The sequence below is a fragment of the Cricetulus griseus genome, chromosome 8 (genome assembly GCF_003668045.3).
Source record: "Cricetulus griseus strain 17A/GY chromosome 8, alternate assembly CriGri-PICRH-1.0, whole genome shotgun sequence".
In the NCBI taxonomy this organism is placed as follows: domain Eukaryota; kingdom Metazoa; phylum Chordata; class Mammalia; order Rodentia; family Cricetidae; genus Cricetulus; species Cricetulus griseus.
The window spans coordinates 93,804,965-93,827,540 of NC_048601.1; positions in this window are offsets into that span (position 1 = coordinate 93,804,965).

Consider the following 22,576-nt stretch of genomic DNA (forward strand, 5'->3'; position numbering starts at 1 on the left):
CATTCATTTTAAAACTCTCAAATTATATTGTTTAAATTATCCTATTTCTAGAATGAAAATATGGAGTCTATGTAACCAATTACTGGTTCTGCTGTGGCATGTTGTATGACACTAGGTCTTAGAGAGCTAGCGCCTGAATTTTCTGGGAGTCAGGAGAGAGTCAAGCCACTGTTAAAATCTCTGTCTCTCATAGACTTTCCCAAATCAAAGAAGGCCTGCCTGTGGGGTACAGCTCTGCCATGGTGGGTCTTTGAGAGATGCAATTATATCATTTGGGCGTGAAGCTCATGCAAAGGACGGTCTTGTGCATATATGATCTTCTCACTGACCAGAATGTTTAATTCATCAGAACACTCCATCGCACCATCTCCTGCATAATGGCAGTTTACTCTACAGCTGTTTTTGTAGCTGGAACAGTAAAAAGCCACTCGCAGTGATGAGGGCCTAAATCTGCTGATTGTAGACATGAGGAATTCACAATATCCCATCAGTCACGAGGGGGGCAGACAAGCTAATTGACCCACTTAACGGATAGAGCTCCCCAAAGAGGGCTGTCTTTCATGGCTTAAGTCCCATTAATCAACAAATACTCATTGGGCTCCTGCTGTGCCCCTCATGTGGATGCCTGGGGAGCATGGCATAAATCAAGACCTGTGTCCCACAGCACCTTTGATTCTCTTGGGAGCAGGATGGCCTGTGATGCTGCTGGGTGTTCATGAACACGGCTATGCTTGGGACTCGTGACGAAGGGACCGCTGGATGGGGAGGGATGAAACAGAGAGACTTCCTGTGTGCATGGAAGGAGACATAACATAAGACACTGAACCTTGGCAGAGGGAGGGCACTCTCAGAACACGGTACCGGGAGTGCTGTGTCTCAGGTGCACCAGCGCTGCCATCAGGTTCCTAGAGGAAGACAACGCCCATAAGCTATCAGGGCTTAGACTTTCGCTCTGGTGCTGTTTGTAAACTCCAAACGCCAACGTCCAGATCTGAATACAACTTGAAGTGACAAGTTACTCCATGTAAGGAGGCGCCAACGCCCAAGAAAGTCCTCCATCCTCTGGGCCTGGCCATGCTATGGGCAAGTTTTTTGTTTTTTTTTTTTCATTTAGAAGTCCCAGACTAAAAATCAAAACAATGACTTGTCTTTAGTTTGTGCACTCACCACTATGGAGCCCTGTTCACTCTGAGGCACTGGTAGCATATGCAGGCGCGCGCGCGCGCGCACACACACACACACACACACACACACACACACACACACACACACACACCAGTCTTACTTGTGCGTGTGGCATGTTGGAGTCTGCTCTTGGGTATCTTTCTAACTGTATGCTCACCAATGCGTCCATCTTCCAGCTTCTCTTCATGATACCTGGGCTGTCCAGACCTCAAGGGAAGCAGTGAGGACACTCATGGTTTGGGAACCATAGGAATGGCCCTTTATCTGCTGGGATGTTTTGAAAAATTTTCAGAAAAAATGGTTTCATGAAGAAATTCTCCTCAGATGCACACATATGGGACGCACAGTGAAGGATGGGGGAGTTGGAGGAGCAAGTGAGGAGGAGGGGGAATTGGAGGAGCAAGTGAGGAGGAGGGGGAGGAGTTGGAGGAGCAAGTGAGGAGGAGGGGGAGTTGGAGGAGGCAGGGAGGTGTCAGGTGGGTTGGAGCAGGTAAGACGGAGGAGGAGAACTTGGCATAAGTGGGAATAAGGGTGGGTGGTTAGAGCAAGTGGGGAGGAGGGGGGAAGTTGGAGCAGGTGGGGAGGAAGGTGGAGGACTTGGCAATGTGGGGAGGAGGACTGCTCTGCACTTGCTGTATGTTTGGGTCAGTGGGCCCCATTTTTCCCACAGTGGGAGCCAAGCAGATCTCAGGACAGTCTCGAAGGTCGGGATAGAGGTAATATGAGGCCGAGACTATTTCCAACAACACTTGATAGTCTGGAGAGGAACTTTTGCTGGAGGGAAATTGTTCTGCCAAAAAGTGATTAGTTCACTCCAAGAGTCTCTCGTTTTAAAATTCAGCACCAAAACGCAATCTGCCTCTCTTCTTTGGTTTCACCCCACTTACCTCTCCCACTCGGTCTCCCTGCGTGTGCTTTTGATTTGATTTACAAATTTGCTATTGGATTTTGGAGGCATTAAGGGCCCAGGCTGGCGCCAGCACAGCTCTATGTTAAGCCCCGGTCTTCCTCTGACTTTCACTTGTCACCTTATATTCCTGCTGGGACACACCAGGACACTCTCATAGCATCACTTGCAGGGTCTTAAATAGCAGCAAGAAAGATTGGAGTTAGACCTGAGAAGTACAGGAAGGCATTCTATTTTAGACACCCTGTGTCCCTAAGCACATGCTATCAGGGATGACCTGGAGTGACATTTGCTAGCCTTCCCCACCAGCCTAGGAATTTTGTATGGAATCCTGTCTATAATCTTGTTGGCTTAGAAGTCATCAAATAGGACCAAGGACATCTACAAGGTATTGTTGCTTTAAAAGAGTCAATTCTGAAAATTAAATTATAAAAATGCCATTATATAGATTTCTAAATTTTCAAAATTTGTCGTATATCCTCACAGTGTTTCATAGAAAATTTCTTTCAGGAAAAGAAAATGATGATTACCTCTTAGAAACGTATGTTTAAAAATCCATTAAAAGAGAAAAAATAAAAGAAAAAAATGGGTCCTGAGGCTGGCAAGATGGCTTGGTGGCTGAGAGTGCACACTGTTCTTCCAGAGGACCCACATTGGGCAGCCCACCATAGCGAGTACCCTCAGTTTCGAGAAGTCTGATGCTCTCTCTCTGCTGGCTTCTGCAGGCACTGAACTCTTACACACATCTACGTGCAGATACACATGTGAACATAAATAAAACCCTTTTTAAAAAGTGGGCCAGACAGCAGGTGCTCTTTGTAAGGTGACAGCAAGCAGCATAGCCTATAGAAGCACTGGGCCCAGTTTCACAGTGGACAAGCCTGGAGTCTTTAACTCTCCTTGGAGTCATCTGGCAGCTTGAGGGGTATCAAGTGAGCACCCGCACTCCCTTTGGTGTGTCGTTGGCCTGAGCTATGACTGAGTGGGCATGTGTGAGAGACTGCATCTGACTCGCCACTGTGATCCATACCTCTCTAAACACTTTGCTTAGTATCTTCTTGAGTTCCTGCCTCTGGTGTCTACCCCCCCCCCATGCCCCTCTGCCTCCCTAGCATCTGAAGGGAACACAGTGCCACCCATAAGAGTCCCCCACACACCTGGCTTCACGGCTCAGCCGTCCCTGGCAGAACTCCGGTTGGGGCTGAATGGAGTCCTCCACTCCTCCATCACTCCGTCCTTGTTTCCTGAGTCCTACAACCTGCTGGACTGACCATCTTTGCGCCTTTACTGCTGCTACCCATGCTGTTTGGGGTGTTCCAAACCAGACTTCATTTTTGTATTTTAAGACAATGGAAGAACCATTCTGCCGCCTGTCTGTTTATAAGCTCTGCTGGTCTCTCAGTATCCTTGTTCCAGGTCACACTCATGGCATCTTGAGACTCAGCCATTACAGTGTGAGAGATACAACCTGTGTGGTGGCTTGAATATGGCTGGGTGGTGGTGGCACACACCTTTAATCTCAGCACTCAGGAGGCAGAGGCAGGTGGATCTCAGTGAGTTTAAGACTAACCTGATCTACAAAGCGAGTGCCAGGACAGGCTCCAAAGCTACTCAGAGAAACCCTGTCTTGAAAAACCAAACCAAACCAACCCCCAAGAATGCCTCCCATAGATCTGAAATGATGAAAAGGATTAGGAGGTGTAGCGTTGTTGGAGGAAGTGTGTCACTGTGGGTGGGCTTTGCGGTTTCAAAAGCCCATGTCAAACCCAGAATCTTTCTTTCTACCTATGGATCATAATGTAGCTCTCAGCTACTGCTCCAGCACCTGTCTGCATGTTGCCATGCTCCCTGCCATGCTGAAAATGGACTAAACCTCTTAAATGATATGCAAGTCCCAATTAAATGTTTTATTTATTTTTAATTTTTTATTTTATTTATTTATTTATTTATTTTTTGGTTTTTCGAGACAGGGTTTCTCTGTGGCTTTGGAGCCTATCCTGGCACTCGCTCTGGAGACCAGGCTGGCCTCGAACTCACAGAGATCCGCCTGCCTCTGCCTCCCGAGTGCTGGGATTAAAGGCGTGTGCCACCAAGGCTAAATGTTTTCCTTTATAAGAGCTGCCTTGGTCATAGTGACTCTTACAGCAATAGAACAGTGACTAAGACAGCCTGGCCCCTCATATAGCCCAAGCTGCTACATTCACACTAGCTTTCTTTCCCCTCTGTTTTACCTACCACTCATTTTTCTACCTGCCTTTCTTCAGATCTTTAGCTCACTGTGGATTCTGGAGGTCTCTACCCAGACCCCCAGGTTGTTATATCGTTTTATGTTTACTGTAGAAAAACTCCACTACAAAAGACAAGACCACTTTTATAATTAATGGTCAACTCTTTCCCTCTCCTTCTCTCCTCTCCTTCCCTCCCCTTTCTTTCTCGTCTCTTTCCTTCCTTCTGTTCCCTGTTTCCTTTCTCCCTCTCTCCATCTATATTAGAAGTGCTGCTTCTGCCCCCAAATGTGTCCTTTGCCATTTTCCTAAGGGCTGAGTATGTCTCTACAGTGTGGTATGACTCCTTGGTAAGGATGGACCAAGAATTCAGTTGCCCTTTGTGCATAGTGAGCCGGGCTGGGATCGTTACTCTGCTGTGTACCTTTGCACACTCTGGCTTGGTGTGACAATAAAGTGGAGCTCCCACTTCCAGATCATTCATAGAATAGGTGATGTTTTCGAAGATCTTGCTACCAGTTTGCTTCCAGGCTGGCTTTTGGAAGGTCACACTGCTTCCCAACACTGGTCAGAGGGAAGGAGCATTTGCAATGTTGTTTTAATCTTATTTTGAGTATCAGTGGCTTCAGCATGTTTCTCTAACATCTGCCTGACATCGTGGCTGTTTCCTTGCTACATCATTTCTATACAACTGTCAGTTTTGTAGCAGTCTTAACTTCATTAATTTTCCACTTTTTAACCTACTGGTAATAGGTTGAAATTTGCTTTTTAACCATACAGGTCCTCTCTTCATTGTGTTTATAATATTTTTAAGTTTCCAGACATGATTTTTTTAAAAAAACTTCAAGTTACTGTGCTAATCCGGGGATGATAGGGGGCATCTGGGTATAAAGCCTGATCATGGCTTTATTCTTTCTCCTTGTAGTCTCATTCTCTGTGAAGCCCACACTCTTTCACTGAGCAATGGAGGTTCGTGGTGCTATATACTGTGCCATTTCACCTTTGTGCACACAGAAAATCACTTCAGTCTATTAGATGGCAGTTACTGTAAATGCCATTTTGATAGGTATACCCTGCCTCATCTTCTTCGTGTCTGCTGGGTCAGTCATTCCCAGTATCCCCCTCCCACCTTACTTCACTGATGGGGTTTTTAGTGATCAGGAGTTGAATGAGCACAACGAAGCTCATTCTATCAGAACTTCATGACTAATATTGTTGCATGGGGGAGGGGGTTCCTAGTAAGAAGCCTTTTTTTTTTTTCTGTCTTAATCAGAAGGTGATATTTTCCTAAATCACCCTCAGTGGTCTCTTCTGGTTTTGAATTTTCCTGGTTAGTTCAATAATCTTTGTTAAATTAACTAATGGCACAATGTGACATAGCAATCACGTCTTCTTTATAAATGTTCTAATTGTCTGGAATCTTTCTTAGGAACAACATATCCTCCTCTTTGTGGTAACCAAGGGCATTACTTCTGACCACAGGTTCTGTTAGCCTCTTCTGTCTCTGTCACCTGTGTTAGTTACTTTCCTCATGACCCACAGTGAAACACTTGACAAAGGCAATGGAAGGAAGGAAGGAAGGTTCAGTTTGGCTCACAGTCAGAGTGTGCAGCCCCACATGATGGAGAAGGTATGGCTACTGGAGTTTGCAGCAGCTGGTCACATTGTGTCCACAGTCACAAAGAAGGGGATGAACACTGGTGCTCAGCTCCTTTTCTCCTTTTTATTCAGTCCAGGATCCCAGACCATGGGATGCTGTCACCTACACTCAGGGTGGTCTCCCCCTCTGCTTAAACCTCTCTGGAAACTGTCTCAAAGCATGCCTAGGTGTTTTCTTCATTGTGATTCCAAGTCCTGTCAAGTTGACAATCAAAACGAATTAGTCATCACTTGTTTTAATCAATGCCATATCATGTTTACTGAAACTTTAAAATGTCTGAGTATTTTAGTACATCTTTTATGTGAAATTGTTCAAGAGTTTGTAAGATTCTTTGCTCTTTGGAATTTTGTAAAATTTTAGGATCTGCTTGCCAAGTGTCTCCCCCCAAGCCTTGTTTTTATTGGAATTACATTTAGAATGTAGATCAATTTGGAGTGAGTTAATATCTTCACCATATGTCCTGGAATGCACCAAATACTTTCATTCACTCAGCTCTTTAAATTCTCCTAGTAACATCTCCTTTGAGATCTACTTGTAGACTGAATTAATCCAGGGCAGAGAGAATAGCCTCTGTGTGTTCTCAAAAGAGGAGCCTGAGACAGGGTCACAGGAGCAGGCAGTTTATTTGGACGCTGATCACAAGATTCAGAGTACAGCAGTAGGATAGCTGCAGAGAATCTGTGGTAAAGGCTGACTGGACAACTTGTGAAAAGTCACACCCTCCAGTGGTTAAGGGCTGCATGTGGAGCCCTGATGTCTCTGACTTCTGAGAACCCCTTATGCAGTCAATGGTGAACACCATGGCTTGAATCAGGGCTACAGTCCAGAAATAGGGAGCCCTCCATGTGGGAAGCTGCTGAGCGTGGAGCTGTCCACCCAAGCTGTGCTGAAGTCAGCTTGGCAGGAGGAGGGACGGCAGGTTCCACAGCAACTGCGGCAGTCATTCGATGGCCACCATCTGACTTTTATATTGACCACACTCCAGTAACCCTTTAAATTCAGCCAGAAAGTCTAATAATTATCTATGGATTCCTCTGACGTTTTTAACTTACCTAGCTAAATCACCTTGAGCAGTGATGTTTTTATTGTGTTCCAAGCCTCATACCTTAGATTTCATTTTCTTGCCTTAATGAAGGACTAGATCTTTTAGGGCAGTGCTGGAGGGAAATGGTAAGGGCTGGTGATCTCATCTATTTCAGAAAGATTTTACACTCCCCAATTAAAACAGCACATTGGCTGTGGATTTCACGACCACACCTGACTTTGGGTTAAGATCAATGTCTTCTACTCACGGTTTGCTAAGGAGTTTTCCAAGCACAAGCAGACATTTAATTTTACCTTTTGTTGTTCTATCCCAATGCTTCTGCTCACTTTTCCTTTCTTGTGATGAGTTACACTGCAACAGCTGCTCAGTTGTAAAAAGGTTACTTGCAAGAACCCTCACTGATGTCCATCAGCTTATGAATGGAAGGAGAAAATGTGGCATGCATACCCAGCGCAGTGTTAACCCACCATAACGACAAAAGGAGCTTGTCATCCACTTGGAGAGGGATGTAACTGGGGATTTCATATTAAGTGAAGCAAGACAGGCTCAGAAAGACAAATACTGTATGTTTCCTCTCATATGTAATCCTAGATTTTACATATAGATATAAAGTGAAAGCAGAAGGAAGGCCAGGGTAAGGAAGACTAGTGGGAGAGGTAAAAGGATATGGAGAGGAAGGGAAGGCAAGAATGTTAAAAAGTACAATATACTTAAAGAAATGATATTTTTCAAAGCCAGCATTACATTTGATGAGTACAGACCAATAAGGAACTTCTAAGAAAAGGAAAGTCAGCTGGAGGAATCCGTGGTGGGTGCTCGCTTCATCCGTTGTACTAAGAGCATTAAGAGCAGTTATTTTGGTGGTTTGCTTGCTTGATTGAGCAATTGCCACAGAGATGCGGTGAAGCCTCTGGACCCCTTTCCAGAATAAAAACTCAGCGCATAAAATAGGATGATGGGATTTGTAAGCTAAACAACGTCCTTTAAGCTGTGTCAGTGCAAGGACAACGTGTGTTTTCAAATTGTGAGGCAGGCTGGGCTGTAGTGGTGTTCGTGGTTGTGGAGGAACATGTTAAACACAGCCTGGTGGCCGGCGCTGTAATTCTGAGCTGGCACCTAAAGGCGTTCTGAGATGGCTGCATTAGGTATCAATGAGGCGGCATTTGACAAGTGACTGGTTGGTGCATGTATTGATCACTGAAGTGTGTGCGTGCTCAGTAAGAGATGGGTAAAGATAAAGATGACAGTTGTTTATGTTCACAGAGCCTCGGCTTTTCTCCGTGGTCCCCATGGGGATGGCTGATCCCAGGTGAGAACTTCAGAGGCTAATCCATGGTGTCCCTGTCCTTCCTGTCCCAGCTGCCTCCTGTGCTAAGTGCAGCTGTTCCTCCTGGGAGCCTTCACACCTCTGCTGCCTGGTCATCAGGAAGTGAGAGCTCCTGCTCAGCTTTTCCTACGCCTCCACTTCAAGTTTCAGCTTTTACATCTGTTTCCAGCCCAGCCCCTGTTTCTCTGTCCACACTCCCATTTTGGTGCTTCTCCTCTTTAGTCAGTCTCTGCCCACTGTGGATTTGATGTTGTATAGACTACTCCATGGTGGGCCCAGAGCACTGTGCAGAGAGGTCCTGACCATTCTGTTCACCTTGTACCTTACTCACTGCTACAGCCTGGGTCCTGGGAAGTGGTGGCCAGTCATTAGGTGAAGGACTGGAAAATGCCGTTTTCTGAGTTGTGCTGAGCAACGGGAAGCCACTTGTGCCTGTACGCAGGTATCCTCAGACTCCTGGAGACCAGGGAACATTGAATCAGTTGTCTCAGCGGGTGACACATTTGTCATTTGTCACCACAAATTACAGTTATGTCCTTTCACCCGTATTGCCAGTGTCAGCATCCAGGCATACCTTGGCCCTGCTCACTGGGGGACCTGGCAGAGTGTGTCACCCCTCTGCTCATGGCAAGCAGTACCCCGGCTCTGTACAAGGCACAAAGTCCCTTTAAGATACAAACTCTGCTCTCTCTCTCTCTCTCTCTCTCTCTCTCTCTCTCTCTCTCTGTGTGTGTGTGTGTGTGTGTGTGTGTGTGTGTATGTGTGTGTGTGTCTTCCTGCTGTTACTCTGAAGAAACAGGTAAGTCTTTGTCTGTCTCTTCTTCCCTTTCTCTCTTTGCCTTTCTCTTTTTTTGCTCTTTCACTCTCCCTTCCCTTTGCATGGTGTGTTTTCCCCTGACCCACTGTGGGCCTTCCCACCAAGGCCAAGGCCCCTCTCACACCCACACTGTATTATAACAGCTAGGAGGTGGGCCTGTCTCTGCAGTCACTATGCTACCAGCTTTGCAGTGGGAAGCCAATTTTTTCCTGCTGCACACACAGTCTCGTCCTAACTTTATTCTGTTGTTCTAATGGCAGTGCTGCTTTTATGTCTTTTGTTCTTTCAAACTTAGCTATTGTTTAAATCAACATATAAAATTATATGGGTTTAACACACAAAATGTTTTGAAGTATTGTAGAATGGCTAAAATGATCCGTCATCAGATGCGCTGTTATGGTTTAGATGTTAAATGGATTGAAGGCTCTTTCCAGTGTAAGCTATTTTGTGGGCACTCTCAGCATCTATGTTCTGCCCTTCCCTCACTGGCCTGGCCTGTAGACTGAGCAGGGGTGTGCTTCCTCCATGGCATGGCGGTGACCAATCCCAGTCCAGACCTTTCAGGCTGTCCTTGATACAGACAGGCTGGTTTTCTTCTGCAGAGGTGAAAATAGGAGAGATTTCTTGCAATGTGCTATGGTGAAGTTTTTATACCGTTTTATTAAAGTGTCACTGTGGGACGGTGGCTCCCTGTCAGATAGAGGATGGCTTTGGCCTGACAAATGACATCCAAAGTGACAGGCTGTCCCTTGCAAGGAAATTGCTACCACACACATTTCTTCTCTCAGGGAGGAAAAAGCGACATGTTTGTTCCTTGCTTAGTTAGCCCTTCATTCCACTCTGAAGGACTCTGGGCTGCCAGTGAGATACATTCCATCCTCTGCATAGTGGCTTTGCATTCCAAGCATACTTCTGGGTCTCTGGGTCTTGTGAGCACCCCCACCCCTGGCTCTTATCTCTGAAGTGCACCGCTATTCATTCTATCAGAAGAATTTGAGAACAGGCTTCACTCAGCCTCTGATTCATCCTTTAACTTGGCCTGAATTAAGTGTGAATCATGATGACCGTGGGCATCTCATCGTGAGTTACAGAACCATTTTGATTTTACAAAAGCCCATTACATTTGACACCTGATGGGTATATGTCAGTGCTACTATACTCAACTCCTACTGAGAAAGGGGTGTGTTTAGTTTTCTGGGAGAAGGGACAGCAACCATCTTGAGGGCCGGCCCTGACTTCCAAGGGAAAGGGACAACGGCTGGCTTGAGTGCTAGCCTTGGCATTGACATTGCAAGTTGCCCCCATGCTCCTTCTGTGCTCAGGTGTAGGCCACAAGCATCTCCGGGGCCTTCAGGGCCACCTGGTAAGAGACAGGCTTCAGTGTGGGGAGGAACAATAACACATATATTGACTCAGGCCTTTCTGACTTCAGAACCCAAGTGTCTATGTAGCCACTGATATTTTGAAGGTTCACTGACATCTTTCCTCCACCTGAAGCAGCGTGGGGGAACAGTGGGTGAGCTTGGGTCCTGGTGAGGAGGAGGACACAGTCATGCCATATGCCACTCTGTGGGAAATTTATCTTCTACAGAAGATGGTGAGAGATGACCAGAGTCTGAAACTTATGAGAAAGTGATTCACATCACATGGCCCAAGGAAGGCCAGACAGGGTATTAATCAGGTTTATACATAATGAGGAAGTACGGGGTCTGGGAGAAGGATTAAAACGCATCCCATCTGACCTTCCCAGGATCTGAAGAAGCCAAGACTCAAGCCACATCATTTCCAATACAGGCTGTGCCGCACCTGCTCCTTCCAGAGAGGCACCTTTGATGCTATGTTGAACACACCAGGAGTGGGGACTGAGGGAACCCACACTCATCCCATGCCCTACAGGTGTCAACCTACTGACTTCCCAGAGCTGAAGGTTCCAAGGCAGAGCTGGTGATTTCTCTCTTAGGAGGGGCAAAAAATTTTCTGTGACTAGTGATACAGAGTGAGAGGCCCACAGACAACAGTATCTGCAGCTGGGTCTACAGACATCTTGACAGCATCAGTATCACAGCATCCTTCCCTATGGAACCATGGCCATAGTATCACTCAGTGAAGCCCTCATCCCCCACTGCAGCTGGTCCAGCAAACACACTCCCAAACCCTTGAAATATTGGCCTAGCATGTGCATGCACATATCCCCAACACCTCAAAAATATCGGTGGCTACTTAGCCATTCGGGTTCTGAGGCCTGAAAGGCCTGAGTCAATATATATGTTATTGTGCCTCCCCAAACTTAATAGCTTACTTATAAAAAAAATGGAAATCATTTCATCTTCTATAAGGTTACATACTTCCTTAGGTAGTTCATACGAAACACTTGGAAGAATATCTGGAATTTTTGCTCAACAAATGCCGGTTGCTATCAAATGAACAATGCAGTGTGTAAATAGTTGGACAGAGCAGAAGCGAGGTCTTAGACAGCAGTACATGGTTCAGCACAGATTCACGGTGGGGCACTGTGCGTCACCAGTCCCAGCACCTCTGGCAGCTGCTCTCATCCTATTCAATGGCCTGTGCTTTTGGGTCAGGTATTTCTACACAATCTAAAGCTGGATGCCAGACAAAATATAAACACAGGGCCAGAAGAGAGGCACACTCTCAGAGGCACTAGGTGGAAGGGATCACAGAGAGGGGAGTGCGGCAGGTGCAGTCCCACGAATGTCCTCACCTCTTTTCTCAAGGACAGGTTCTGAGGGGCATGAGAGGTCAGAGCTCAGGTAAGTCCTGGCTTTCTGAAGAGACACGAGTTTTCCCTGATGTGGCCAGGACAGAAGCTAATGTGGCATGAAGCCCATGGGGGTTGGGGGCTGTGAGACGGGGAGCTAACCCAGCCCTGCCCATGCTCAGGCCCTGGATGGTAAAAGGTGCTTCTTGCACACAGTCACCCTCACGCAGCCCACCGATGGCGGTTAGCAGCTGCTTCTGGAGGACTCATCTTTGGACCATTTTACCAATAGGCACAATGGCATGCGTGTCAATGGGAACACAAGCCAGCTGGGAACAAGCTTTAAAATGACAATATGTATTTCTGTGGTGCACACTTATCAGAGTGGATAGATTTAGAGGTGTCATTTGCCATGCTGGGAGCACACCTGGGGTATAGCTTCTCACAGTGCTCACACGGTAGATTGGAGAAGAGGACATCCTGTGGACTCTCTCCTGATTTGTCTCATCTGTCCTCACTGGGAAGAATCCTGAGTTAGAGATGGCTGCTGGGAAACTTCTAACTCCAGCAACATGGGATTTTCCTTCAAGAGCATCCCATACTGGGTGTGTCTCCACAGGTACCTCTGGAAAGATAACTTGTTGCAACCTAGTACTATCAGATGTATGGTCCTGAAGATAATCCATCCCGAAGAGTAGGCATTCATCTTCCTTATTTTCCTCTTGTGTGTACAGCACAATGCCTCTTGACTATTCCATGTCCTTCTGTCTGCTCTAGAAGGTGACTTTGGCATGCAACTGTCACATTTTAATGCTTGGGGAAGGCTCCTATTGAATAGTTTTCATTTTATGAAAAGTTCAAACTCCTCTGTTGTTCTGCAAGCCTAAGATGGTGAAGTTTGAGAGCCAGAACTGGGGAGGAGGAGAAAGAGGGCCACGTGTGGTCACATCTGATAGAAAGCAAGGAAACAGGTCTTGTTCAGCCAATGGCCATTCCATCTCATCCACGCACCCGAGACAGTTCAACAGGAAGTCTTCATATGGATGTCACCATCAGACACTTGCAGATAACATTGAACATCCTCACCATCTTCCACCTGCAGCTACTGGTGGTCCAAAGAGTGAATGCAATTTTTAGCCACATCTTTTTCAAACTATGGGCTTTTCATTGCAAGATTTTTCTTACAGAGTCCACGTGTTCCTTGCATACAGGATGGAAACTTCAAAGGCCTCCTCTGTGGTATGATGAAACAAAATGGTAGAGAGTAGGAAACAAAGGCTGGGGGTCCCAGCTGAGCATCTGTCCCTCCCAGTGGCCCTGGGCGGTCCTTCCCTTGGGACCCAATGCTTTCCCCCTTTGAAGAGAGATGCTATCACTTTAGACGATTCAAGCGACTGCGAGTTAAAAGCTGCCTCTTGAACCCATGGTCCTTTAAAATTTACGGAGGAACATGCTACATCAGGCTCAACGAGCTCGGCCACACATAAAGTCAATACTCGTCTCAGAGCAAACACAGTTCTCGAATACAAGGTCAGGGTGAAAGAATTCCAACCCCTGTCCTTCCCCCAACCTCTTGCCTCCCTTCAAAGACCTAAACAGTGAGCTGGCTCCCTGAGCAGGTCAAATGCATGTCATAGCAGACACTGGGGTTAATATTAAACCAAAAATTAGTAGATTAGATAACCGTTACATGCTTTTAGTGCCAATTAATTTAATAGCTGTTTTTCTCTTTTTAATTCTGCCTTTTACAAGGCAGGGAAATGTAGCACATAGTTTCCTGTGGAGAGTTCTCAGGTGGGTCCACTGTGCTGACTGCCACCAGTTGAGTGGCTGACACACATAATCCCCTCAGACTCGGCTCCAGTGATGTCAGGCTGGAGCCCTGGGAGTGGACTATTAAAGAACACATTAAACATGCCCCTTGTTGCAAGATTTATGCTGGCTTACTCTGGGATCACAGTGCTGCAGTGGCTTTTGTTTGAAAACGAAAGGATTACATGGTCTTTGTAAAATGGGGAATTTAGTTCTGGGGAGGGGCAGTGTGAAGGTGATTTATGTCTGTTTATGTTTCCCTGAGTCCTTTGATATGCCAGCTTCTGTCACTAAGCGTTGGGACACTTGTAATTTCCTGAATCAACCAAGATAAAATACAGAAATAATTTATTAAAAACACCACTGTAACTGTGTAGCCTAAATGGTAGTCTTCAACCCAAAGTAGAAGAGGGGACAGTGGCTTGGTTTTTGAAGTCCTCCCATAATGAATCCCTGTGTTTTAGGAGTCCAGCAGCTACCATGGTAGCCATTGGTTGAGGGTGCTTCTCTCACTCTGAGTTTTGGTTCAGGGAAAAGCTATAAGGAACCACTCTGCAGAAGGGTCTGCGCTGGGAGGAAGCTGGTTGGCTGGCCACCCCTGTGATCCAATGGAGAGTTCCACAGTAGCACAGCCTGGGACCCGTCTTTCCTTTGTAGTGCTTTAGCAAGCTGCTTCAAAGGACGTGTTCTCTGAGAGACGGATGTGAAGTTCCTTGTCTTCAGCCAAAGAGAGGAGGGTTTAGAATCCAGGCAAGGTCCTGGCCTTTCTTTATAAGAAACCTCAGTCACCCAGAGTGAGCAGAATCTGCCTGGGGAAGTGAGGCTGCTGGGTGTCACTGTGGTGTCACATCCTCACAAGAAACACTTCCAAGTACCAGTCTGGGTCTATAGGGATGGTCCCAGGAGTCACCCCTAGCTGAATGAAACTCTGCAGCTCGGGTAAGGGGGTCCCTTGTCTAGAAAGCCCTTCTCTGCACCCCAGAGATATCCATCTCAGAGAGGAACACTTCCTTTGGAAACAAAGGTTCATTATTGTGCCACCTGGGAATCAGAAATCCTGGAAAATGGATTCCACGTTTTTATCCCACTATTAATTATGCATCAGGAACGGATGGCCTGGTGGGGCCAGCAGTGCAATGGGCCTGAGAGTGCAGATCCTGTTTCTCAATTCTGGAAGGAGGCATGGGACACATGAATCCCACTTCAGCTTGCTCACCTCTGAGAGGGAGGGTGTTGGACAGGCAAAGAAAGAGCTGGGGCGGCACCAGGCACCCCCTCGCTCTTGTATTCAGGCTTGCATTTCAGCTCTTTCATTCCCAGGCCTTGCAGGACACTGCTCCTCCCAGTTGATGAGAACCCGGCCTCTTACCACACCCTGCCTTGTTTGTTTGTAGATCATTTGTTTGTCAAGTGTGTCCCGATATACAGGGTGGATGCAGGAAGTGTGGTCAGGAAGAAGACAGCCATCTAAACAGAAGCAAAGTGTCTCCCTTCCACTCTCCCTCATGCAAAAAGGACCTGCAGACACACACTCTCACACATACACACAAGTGTTCGAGGACACAAAGATGTGCCCCCCCCCCACATGCTTTGTCACTTGGGTAGGCAGGCACCTTTGAATATTTTTGTCTTTTCCTGAAGCCAGTCAGTCTTTGCTCTCTAACTTTTCCTAGCTAACCTGTAGACTAAACAGCAGAGAACTGGCTTGTTTCCTTCTTCTTTTATTTTAATGATATGGGGGGGGGGGAGCCAGTAATCTAGTTCTAAAGGGAATTTCACTACAAAGCAATGGGAATAAAAAGCAAGGGGAAATTCCAAGGGCATGCCCTTGCTCTCACAGTATCTACAGACTGAGACCCTTTGGTTCTAGGGCTGAACTCCTAGACATGGCCAGTTTGCAGTGACCTTAAAAAGCTCTCTTTGCCAGTGGGCCTCTTTCCCTGTGAGCATAGGCTTGCAGTGGCTTTGGAGTGAGATCATTACAGTATGTTTTTTAACCCCCTGAGCATCTGCACTTGATCTCAACAACACTGTTGGGGCTCCTGGCTGCTCCCTGAGCATGAGACCCAAGGGAGAGAAGCTTCGCCTCTGGCCTGTCACCCCGGAGGGCACAGGCTCAGCTCCACCTGCTTGTCCTGCAGGAAGGTGTTCACAGCGTCACACCCCTTCTCCTACTGTCTGTCTGTGCTTAAAACTGCATTTGGGATTTACCGAGAGATCCCTTTTTAGGATCACCGTGTAAAGATGGCATTTTCCTTCCCATCCTCTTGAAAAATCACTCAAAATCAGCAAGAAGAATGAGAATAAAAATGCAAATGCTGTCTTTACAACAAAATCGGAGACATCTGTAAGTCTGGAACACAATACAGGAGGGAATGCTGCCAAGGAGGGAGAGGGCCGAGAAAGCCCAGGAGGGCTGGCAGGACACCCGCAGCTGCAGAGCTGGAGACTCAGTGACCCACCCCAGGGAAAAGTGGCCACCATGGACAGAAAGAGGCAAGAAGATGATTGGGCCAGGAGCAGGTGTCCCGAGGCAGCTTGCAGCAGAGTCCCAGGAAGCAGAGGAGGCAGGGGAATTATATAGTAATTGATACTTCTAAATAAGAAAAAAGTGGTGTGTTGCTAAGGCAGAGGACAGAAAAGCTCTGCACAGATCAGCAGCCCTGATTGGCTGAAGCCAAGTTAGTGTAAATGGGCTTATTTACATTTGTAACCTGGAGGATCAGGGCAGTTCCTTCCTGTTTACTGTGTGGCCTTGGACTTATGCCACATGTGCTTCATCAAATATTATAGAGGAAGAATTTTCCTGTTCAGTGACCGGTTGGGATTCAAGAGGTATACTTTAAGATACTAGAAGGAAATTCACTGCATTCACAGTATGAACAGATTTGAAAAATATTGCCAAGAGGCAAACAACCACTGTGACCACACATTTCACCATGAATGTTTAAGAATCTTGAAGCAGCTTGCCTTCATAAAACAAGAGTACAAAAGCAACATAGAAGAGCTTATGAGCAATTTATAGTCAAATGAAATCAACCGTGAGCTGTGGGGCTTTGGGGATTATCACTGTGGAGCAGAAGTTCATGCTGGAAGCCTCAGAAAGAAAAAAGACTCCGGGACACACTAAGGAACATGGTTATTAAATAAATTAAAGGTACAACACAGGAAAGTGTTCTACAATTAGAGGAGCTGAATAATTCAACAAGCACAAACTACAGTGTCTAAAACAAAACAAAACACTGATGTGGAACAGTAGGAAGGGGGCCCCTGAGTGTTACTGTACTTCAGTACAGAGGGGAGACGCTTCAAGATCCAGGGGTTAAGATGACACCAACAAAGGCACCAAATCCAGCTTATGCTGGAGAGGGTGTGGAGAAAGGGGAACACTCCTCCACTGCTGGTCGGAGTGCAAACTCTTACAGCCACTTTGGAAATCAGTATGGCGGTTCCTCAGAAAATTGGGAATCAGTCTACCACAAGATCCAGCAATTCCACTCTTAGGCATATACCCAAAAGAAGCACGTTCATACAACAGGGACATCTGTACAACCATGTTCATACCAGCATTATTTGTAATAGCCAGAAACTGGAAGCAACCTAGACGCCCCTCAACTGAAGAATGGATGGAGAAAATGGTACATTTACACAATGGAGTACTACTCAGTGAAAAAAAAACAAGGAATCTTGAAATTCTCAGGCAAATGGATGGAACTAGAAGAAACCATCCTGAGTGAGGTAACCAGTCACAAAAAGACAAACATGGTATGTACTCACTCATATCTGGATTTTAGATCTAGAGCAAAGGATTACCAGCCTACAATCCACACCTCCAGAGAAGCTAGGAAACAAGGAGGACCCTAAGAGAGACATGCATGATCCCCTGGAGAAGGGGAAAGCGACAACATCTCCTGAACAAATTGGGAGCATGGGGAGAGGGGAGAGGGAGTTAGGAGAAAGAGAAGAGGAGGGAGAGGAGTCAGGAGAAGAATACAGGAGTGCAAGAAAAGAGATACCATCATAGAGGGAGCCATTATAGGATTAAAGAGAAATCTGGCACTTGTCTATCTGTCTGCCTATCCACTGTCACATCACAGAGTGATTCAGGGAAAGATATTTTTCTCCCTTATAACTTTAGGAACTTTGAGTTTGTACATATTTCCATATATTATCTAAACAGCTTGGGAAATAATAGTAAGAAATGACAAATTGGATTCCATCAAATCAAGAAAGCTTGAAAAGTAAAGAGACAGCCTACAGAATGAGAGGGCCTCTTATCCTGCTAGTGAGGGATTCTCAGAACATTCAAAGAACTCAAGAAGTCAAACTACAAATGAACAAGTGATATACTCAGTAACAGTCAAACAACAGCCAAATGAACTAAACAGACAGTTCTCAGAAGACGTACAAATGGCCAATGTATACATGAAAAAGTGTTAACATCTGTAGCTATCAGAGAAAACATTGCACTGAGATTCTATCTAACACCAGGTGGAATGATTATCATCAAGAAAAAATAAAACAAAATAAAACAACAGCAACAAAACCCCAAAAACCAAAACAGTAAATGCTGGGAACCCAAGGAAAAGTTCAGTACACTGCTGGGGAATATAAATTAGTCCAGTCTCTATGGAAATCAGTATGATCATCCTTTAAGAAATTAAAAGGGACCCTCTTTGTGACCTCACCATACTACTCCTGGGTCTATACCCAAAGGTACTTAAGTCAGCACACCACAGAGACACCCGCACATCCATGTGTGTAGAGATTCTTTTTTCAATACCCAGCAGCCTGGGTGCCTATCAATGGATAAATAAATGAGTTTAAAAAAGTGTCACACAACGGGGTTTCATTCATCCATAAAGAATAAAATGTCATTTGCAGGAAAATGCATGGAACTGGAGAGCATTAGAGAGTAGTGGTGAAAACATGTATTCCTGTATGAAAATGTCAAAGTGAAGCCCATTTTTCTGTACAATTCATAAGCACTGATGACAATGTTTAAAACATTGTGTTTGTGTGTGTGTTGCAGGAGTGGGGTGGGAAGCCTGTTCCCCAGCACACACATGGTTATCGAGGGCAGCTGTGGCGTTCAGGTCTGCCCTTCCAACATCTTGGCCCTAGAGTTTGAAATCGTCATCAGGCTTAGCAGCAAGTGCCTGCACCTGCTGGTACATCTGGGAAGAATATTTCACGTGTGTGTTGACAGTGGCTTTGGATTAGCCCAACTCTGAGTCACATTTTCACATGGGGTTGCCACCTATGACCTTCAAGTGGCTCTGCCCTAGAATTTAATCTACTCACTTTCCAATTTTCCCTGTCAAAGCACAAACTGAGCTTTGGCAGTTTGGTGGGCACCACTGTTTCAGGAGACAGGTGGGGAAGGGCTGGGTTGACGGCCCAGGGTCTTTACGAGGATGGGGCTGGGTTGACAGCCCAGGGTCTTTACGAGGATGGTGGGCACTGGGAGAAGCAGATGATGGAGACATTCCTAGAACCTTACCACCTCTTCAGCTGCCAGATGTTGGCATCTCTTCATGACTTATTTCTCACCATTCTCCTGCTTCCTATAAGTTACCATAAAAACACCATGCCCTTTGCCATAGAAGTGAGGAAGCTTCTTCTCTCACAGCTCCATGCTATGCTCTCCTTTTCCGTTTGCATAAGCAACTCCTTAACCTTTGTGACTCACGGAGCAGATCATTTCACATCCTCTCTGTGACTGAACTCTCAGTGCCTTGCGCTGCCCCTGAGGTAAGCTTACCTTTGCTTCACACAGGAGAGCCCCAGAAGCCCAGCCCAGATGCCCCTCTTCTTCCCAGGGGCCTCTGCGCCAGCCCACACTCTCCGCATGGCCCTGTATTCTCTCAGGAGAGTCACATTTTTACCTTCTTTAAAGATCTCCCCTTCTATATCTTGTCAACAACTTCCTCCAATTCTAGTCTCTTCTTTTTCAGAATTCTTATTTATGGCAATTGCTCTTCAAATTCTTCTGATTTGAAAGAGTTGATCCCCTGCTAAGTGATGAGCTCCTTAAGTCCCTCTTCCTAATGTATTCCACATGGCCTCTGTGATGAGGCCGGGTGCAGTGAAGGCTCAGTAGCTGTCTTGTTAGCTGATTGCCACGCACACTTGGAGGGCACTGCACAGGGCTCACACCGGGTCAGGTGCCTTGCTTCTCTGCAGCTTTGTAGGAATGCAATCTCTACCTTATTGTCTTCAACTGTTTCACTTTGATTGATCACCGATGTTGTGTGTTCTCCCAATTGCTGTGGTTTCTCCATGATTGTTCTGGAGATCTTCAGATTAAAGCATTTGTGCTGTAACAAGAACAGAAGCAAACCATAGAAATGATCCCTGAAAGTATAGAGGGAGACATTATAGGTTTACAGAGAAATCAGGCACCAGGGAAATGTCTGGAGATCTACAAAGATGACACCAGCTAACAATCTAAGCAACAGAGGAGAGGCTACCTTAAATGCCCTCCCCTGATAATGAGATTGATGACTGACTTATATGCCACCCTATAGCCCTCATCCAGGAGCTGGTGGAAGTAGAAGCAGACACCCACAGCTAATCACCGAACTGAACTGGAATCTAGATGCAGAGAAGGACGAGTGAAGAGCAAAGGTGCCCGGCTCAAGCTAGTGAAACCCACAGAAACAGCTGACCTGAACAAGTGGGAGCTCTTGGTCCCCAGACTGATAGCTGGGATACCAGTATGGATGGGATACCAGACCCCAGGAACGTGGGTTTCAGTGAGGAAACCTCAGAGATCTACAGGACCTCCTGCAGTAGTTCAGTACTTGCAAGTGCCTCTACCCAAGCCTGGATCATCCCAAGAGCCGGGCCAGTCTTTACCTACCAAATGGATGACAAGGAGGAAAGAAGCAGGTCTGACCATGGAAAGGGTTACCTAGTGACCTCCTGATATCTCTCCTTCCCTTTGTACAGCCGTCCTGCTTGGGCATCTACAATGACTGCTTGTACTTAGGAGAGAGTGAAGACAAGTGGAGGCATTTGAAAAACTAAGAAACATTTTGGGGGATTTATTACATTTGCCTGATGTCAGGACAGTTGGACACTTAAACCTATATAGAGCCATGTCCCTGAACATGGATAGAGTAATGAGCCTGGGGTTCAAGAGTCCTTTTCTTTACTCATTGCTTGCTTTGGGTCTCACTTCACACACCAAGTCTTTCCTGAATTCACACAGAGTCAAGGAACCATGTGATCTGGTTAATTTCTCTAATATTAGAGAAGAAAGAACTGAAGCCTTGTCATAGGAATTGATGAAGCTTATCTCACAGTTCCATGAAGTGCTGTCTTTTTCTATTTCCAGGCAACTCCAACTACCCTGATTGGCTGAGCTGTGTCATTTCATATTGTATATGGTACTATTACCCACAACACCCATTTCCCTGTCACTGGTCAGCTACCCATGGGTCCTTGCTAAAGTTACCCAAGCATCTAAGGATTACGCCTCTCCTCTGCTTCCAGCCTCATGCTTCTGGAAGAATGTGATACCAGAGACACCGATTCTGCATTTTTACTCCAGCCTTCACTTTCCAGCTGTAAGATGCTGTGTGGTGGCAAATGGCCCTTGATGTGGTTGAATTCTGCTGGGTATACAGATCCCAGTAAAACTCCATAGGATGCTGAGCACTTTGATTGGTCCAGGTAAACTATGCCTTTGAGTTACTGCTTACAAGGTGCATTGCATTCATCTTCTTTTAATTGCTTTACAATTAGTAGACCCATTCTTTACTTTGAAGTTACCACTAATATCCAACTTGGGAAGCACCGAACTCTACCCGTTCTCTCTTCTCTTCTCTTCTCTTCTCTTCTCTTCTCTTCTCTTCTCTTCTCTTCTCTTCTCTTCTCTTCTCTTCTCTTCTCTTCTCTTCTCTTCTCTTCCCTTCCCTTCCCTTCCCTTCCCTTCCCTTCCCTTCCCTTCCTTCTTCCTTCCTTCTTCCTCTCCCCTTCCCCTCCCCTCTCCTCTCCTCTCTCCTCTCCTCTCCTCTCCTCCTCCCTCCTCCCTCTCCTTCCCTCCCCTCACCTCCTCCCCTCTCCCCTCCTCTCCTCTCCTCTCCTCTTCCCTCTCCTACCTTTCCTTCCTTCCCCATCTCCTCCCGACCCTTTCTTCATTTACTACTCACTACTCCATCTTCCCACAGATCAATGATTCTACCCCTCCTAAGGGCATGTTAAACAAGAACACCATATTGTGTAACTGGGAAATTAGGAGGCTTGGTCCTTGTTCAAACCTTTATTGACTGGGTGATGACCTTGGATCAATCATCTAAACTATCTTGGCCCTTTTTCCTATTAAAAGTAGAAGAAATGGAGGCAGCTGCTGCATGATGGCCCTACAGGCTCTGGAAATGGTGCGAGTACTAAATGCAGATGGAGGATCTCAGGAAGGACTTCCCTTCTGTCCTCCATTCTTCCTTCTATCCCCACCCCGACTCTAGGCAAGTACTCTGCTGCTGAGCAACATACCTAGACTGGCATGTATCTTAATTTCTTTAATTCCCACCAGATGAGGTGAATGGTAAGAATGAAACAGATCCTGGACAATCAACACTGGGATTACTGAGGAATTTGGGGGCAACATCCCCAAACCCAACATTGATAAGATGAAGAGTTCTGTTTAATGGAGCGTTCATTTAGTGCCACTATGTGCTCCAGCACCCTGTAAAAGTCTAGAGAATGGTGAGAAGTCAATGTGAGCTCAAACAGAGGGGTCTGCTGCCTCAGAGATGTGTGTCCACTACACACAAAACCATCCCCAAATCTGTACTTCCGCCAAGCCCAAGAGTGGCCTCTTGCTTTTGCTGATGGAGAGCAGCTGAGGAGCAGATCCTGGTTGGTACTGA